This window comes from Gavialis gangeticus, unplaced genomic scaffold (genome assembly GCF_001723915.1).
Source record: "Gavialis gangeticus isolate Ggan-Ray unplaced genomic scaffold, GavGan_comp1, whole genome shotgun sequence".
In the NCBI taxonomy this organism is placed as follows: domain Eukaryota; kingdom Metazoa; phylum Chordata; order Crocodylia; family Gavialidae; genus Gavialis; species Gavialis gangeticus.
The window spans coordinates 105,628,803-105,634,111 of NW_017729031.1; the positions used below are offsets into that span (position 1 = coordinate 105,628,803).

Sequence of the window (5,309 nt, forward strand, 5' to 3'; positions counted from 1 at the left end):
GGTGTCAAAGGCCTTGCTGAAGTCTAGAAAGACTACGTCCACGGCAACACCTGCATCCATTGCCTTTGTGACCTGATCATAAAAGGCAATCAGGTTTTTTGTGGGCTTTATATAACATGTGCATAAAACAGGCAAGCACAAAATCAAGCTTAACCTTAAACTATTGAATCATGACCCATATGCACAATTACACATCCAAGGCTTTGAGTTCCTAGACAAAACTGTTGAAGCAGTGTTACTTTAGCCAGGCATAGCACCTTGCAAATAGAGCAACACTGCTTCTATTTCAGAAGGCAGCATGGGCTTCATACAGAGATTCAAATGATGCACGAGAATTCTTCTAGGTTTGTTTTCCTGGTAGAACAACATACCTGGAGACCCCTGAACAGACATTCAAATACTGAACTATTATACAGACAGGAAACCCCTGTGCACACATCTCAGTGTTCTCTGCAGACTTCCCAGTCTGCCTAGTGACAGATAGCAGAAATGCATGAAGGGATTCTCTACTTGATGGGAGCAGCAGAGTCCAGGCCAAGTGACACTGTCTTTTTAGACCTATGGGAAGGGCTGGGAGTAAAGCACTCTGGGATGTTGGAGGACTGTGTTGCAGCTTCTCCCAAAAGGTACACACATATACAGAAGTTTGCTCTCCAAGAGGAATACTTCCCAGGAGTTATTTAGCCCTAATTGTTCCCAGGTTATTTTTCTCCTGGAGTATCCATTTTTGCTCTGGGAGAAAAATCCTGAATGTCTGTACATGAACGCTGAAGCTGGTCTGACGTACTGTAATTACAGCATTGGAGCAGACTTGGTTAATTTAGTCTGCTAAACCATGGTAATTATTGCACTCCAGCAGCCTCCCGCATGCCATGCATCAGCATCCCCATGCTACACAATGGTGGCAGGGGTGCTTGAACTGAAGCTCAAACAAGTTTTAGTTCAAGACCGCTGCTGTTACTGAAGCGTGCGCAGGCTGATACACAAGACGCTGTGGCGCTTTAATTAACAAAGCTCCCAGAGCCACTTTAAAATACCATTCCCCGCCCCCTTCCCCCCCCCGCAGCATGTGTAAAAGTACCCATGGTTTCTACTGAGAGAGTAGCATCTCTACTAGTAGAAACTTAAAGTCTACATGTGGCCATGCACAGAGCAGTGCAACATGTTTGAGTGCACCGCTACTTGGCACAGTAAGTTTACAGTGTAGATTGTCACATCTGTCTTTGATGGAAATTAGTATTGTTGTCTTTCTTAAAAGTGCTAATGGATCATTCTTGAGTTATTTGCTATGGACTCCTGAGCATCCTAACAGTTTGCAATATTTCTTGTAAAGTTTCGAAACGATTCAGCCTTAATTATAAGTACCCTCTTAAATTATCTACCTCCCTTTGAGCATATTTTAAGAGGTTGGTTGGGAGTGGACTACAAAGTTTTTGCATTCACTGATTTTTTTTTTTTTTTTTTTACTTATTTAGAAGCTGATATTGTGAAATTGTAATTTTATGTGGTTGCAGCTGTAACAATGTTAGTTCATATAATATTGTTTCATAGATTTCATAGACATTTGGGCTGGAAGGGACCCTGGAGGATCATCAAGTCCAGCCCCCTGCCCCAGGGGCAGGAATTCAGCAGGGATCATAGGACTCCAGCAAGATAAGCATCCAAATGCGTCTTGAAGGCATTCAAAGTGGGTGCTTGAACCGCCTCCAGCGACAGTCTATTCTAAAACTTGGGGGCTCGAACAGTAAAGAAGTTCTCTCTCATGTCCAGCCTGAATTGGTCACAGTGGAGTTTGTGACCGTTCAATCTTGTCATCCCTTGGGGGGCTCTGGTGAACAGACGTTCAAATAATACTGATATAAATACTGTTACATCAGTACCTGATTCTATGCTAAACAGCTGCACCAATTTCCATTGGTTACAAAAACTGTATGTAGGCAACGCCTAAACCCCCCAAAATCAGAGCATACCACTTTCAATGTTCCCTGGCCCCACTAGGTTCAAAAGAAAGTACAAAACAAGAGAACACGTGGAATTCATATTTACACGTATTATATTATACTACGTGTTAGTTAAATAGGCAGCCTCTCTTTCCTATATTCAATTATTTGCTGTAGTAGCAGTATTCATAGGATTCTACTGTTGTATCTGCCAAGCAGTACTAAACATCCTGAGAATTAACCAACAGCATTCCTAGCAGGCAGGATTTCAAGAGAATCAACAAAAGAAATAGTCCTGGCATGCTGTTCTTGCCACATGCTAATATGTTGTATATATAAACACTTAATCTTAGAGACAGAAAGACAAGTCTTGTAGGTTCAACAAAAGCTACTAACATGGCATGTCTACACACGCAATTAATGCAAAGCAATGAACTCCGGGGTTTACTGTGCCAGAGTTTATTGCTCCCAGGTACGCCATTTGAACACGTGCCCAGGACTGCAGCACACGGAGCCAGGTTGGAGCAACCCTGGCTAGCAGAAAGCCCCAGGGGTCAATCTGCCAACCCCGGGCTGCTTCCCCCTGGCTTAACATGCTGTGGAGGGGCTGGCTTCAGTGCAGGCAGCCTCCGCACTGAAGTACCCGTATGCCCCAGCCTGCTGCATCAGCATCTACATGTGTGCTGCTGCAGAGTAAGACACTCTGCAGCAGGATAAAACTTTGCTTACAACTACTATTCTGCTGTGGAGTTAATTAGTTTACTCCAGCCTCAGTGCCCTGCACATGTAGGTGCTGAGACATTTACTGAGAAGCTAATTAGTCAACTTAAAAGTAAATGTCTTGTGTATACACGCCCACAATATAATGTAAGCCGACAGATACAGAATGCCCCAAGAAAATGTACTGATATCTTCCTCCTCATCCTGGAAAGGCCCCAAACATATTATTTCTGAAGTTACAAGTAGTCTTAAAGTTATCTTTCAATTTATGCCTCCTAAATAGTCCTGAGAAATTTGTCTAGGACAATTTAAAGGCATCAAAACAAGTGAATCATATCTTTGAAATGGAGACTATCTTTGTGTATTTCTCTATTTGCTGTAAAAGAGAAGTAGTAAAATAATATTGTGCCGAATACCCTTTCCCTTTATAGTCCCATTTACAACTAAAATGCAGCCCAAGGATTCTTATTCTCATATGATTTATTTGCTTTTGCTTTCTTTCTACACGGCATTCACACAGCAAAGGTACACTGTGTCCTGTACTGTGGTAATAGCCACATTAAGTTTAATGTCCTTAAAAGTCTATTACAACATAAAGATGGAGTAACAGTTAATTATTACAATCATAGGAAGCATACTGATAAAGTATCTTTGGGTATCATAAATCTTTTTAAGAGTCTTGCTGGAAGGACATAAAAATATATTACGTACAAGGAAGCAATTCATGGTAGACCTAGAATCTCTATTTCAATCGCTACATATTACATAAAACCCGTGAATCATCAATCTCTGCTACTGTGTGGTTTAATATGCAAATAATCCATTATCAACAGATGAGGCACGATCATTAAGTAGACCTTTCTTTGTACCACACCCAAAATTCATAAGCAAAATATTTTTATTTGTATAACTAGAAATACGCATAACACTTTTGAGATAAAAAGACAACCTAATCGCTGTCCTAAGAAACTCACAATCTAATGCACCAAAAACAAAGAAATTACTTTTATGCTTGAAATTATGCCCAAGTGTATTTTTAGGACTGGGACAACAAGTGTGATCTACATCCTTATCACAATGCATACATTTCATTGTTGTGTCAAAGTAACTGTCAAACCCTACCTTCTCTCTCTCATGGTTTTTTTCAGATTCAAATAGATTTTCTGAAAACTCTAGTAAGGTCCTTGTCCTCTAAATTCAAGACTACATAGTACTACTGATTTTTGCTGATACAGCCCTGATTAAAAGGCATTATGTGCTGTTCTCATTTATCAAATGCAATAAAAACAGCAGCTTGACAGCAATAAGAAAATTATTCATAAAATGAAATTCTATTAGGAAAAATGCCTTTGAATTTTCTCCTTTGAATTTTTCCCTGGTGCCTTGTTGAGAATAGGAGTTGAAGATTGCTAGACCTCAAGACTGCTGCTCTCAGCCAAAAATAAAGAAAGAAAACATTTTGAACGAGAAATTGCAGAACAAGAACTCATTCACAAACTGGACTGTATTAAGCATGGTTTACCCAGGAGCTATGGATTCTCATCTCATTACCTGGATTAGTTTTTGTAACCCCTTTGTTCCTGTGGTTTAATATTTGCTTGCTTGTCCTTCATAGTGCTGCCCCTTCCCTGCTCTCTCCCTCCCTCTCCTCCCCCATCTTTTGTATTCTAATTTCTCTCCCCGTTTACTCTGCTACCTGCACTTCTTTTCACAGCACCTGATGAAGGGAGTTTCAGCACAAAAATTTGTGCTGTATCTATATCTGTGTTAAGAGGGGCAGAAAACCAGACTAACTAAATATCTATCTATATATAAGTAATATAATCCAGTAAAATTATATATCTAGATCTAGAGATATATAAAAATCTTAATGCGTTAGTCTGTATAGGTGCATATCTACCCTGCCTTCTATAATATTACATGCCATTAAAGCTAATATTCAGCTTTTAATAAATCCATTTTTAATTACAATAGTTATTCAAAGAGTGACACTAAATATCCTACTGTTGTGTGACTATTAAGTCTCTCAGCTTGTTCTACAAAAACTAGATTTTTGCCCCTGTTTCTACAGAAACTACCATGTGGTCCACTTTCTGCTTCTATCTGCCCCTAACTCCTTGTCAGACTTCCGTATCTTCTATGTATCCTCCCTACTTTAATCCCACAGGTCTTCTTCTCCACAGACAATACACTGGATGGTTTTAATCAATATATCCCAATTTGTGCTTCACCTAGCATCAATCCAACTTCCCTGTATCACACTGACAGAAAATATGCACTTTGTCTCCAATAATCAATGGCAAAAATATACCAACTACACATTTTTAAACCATTTATCTAATTTCAGTAAAAAATGAGAACAGGAATTAGATATTCAGTTAAGGTTGAAGAAGCAGATATAAAAGTATCATGTATTGGCCATTTGTTTGTTTCAGTCACTTGTTAATAACTGAGAGAATAAAAATACTTGTATTCTAATTTTTCCATTTGCAAAGAGTTTCTTATTTCCCCTCAAAGCGCATTTTTTCATGTGTCACATTACAATCTCACACCTTGGGCCTCAGCCTGGCAGTACAGCCACTCATCCAGGCTTGCCAATCCATGGCTAGTCACTGAGGGTGTTTTTACACATGGTCTGGGGGGGGGAGG

General features: G+C 39.7%; 1 protein-coding gene across 1 annotated transcript in view; it reads right to left on the minus strand.

Annotated features, from left to right (window-relative positions):
• The window catches only part of BMPR2 (bone morphogenetic protein receptor type 2), a 291,892-nt gene that overhangs the window by 123,603 nt on the left and 162,980 nt on the right, over positions 1-5,309 (minus strand). The gene's annotated exons all lie outside the window — the stretch shown is intronic.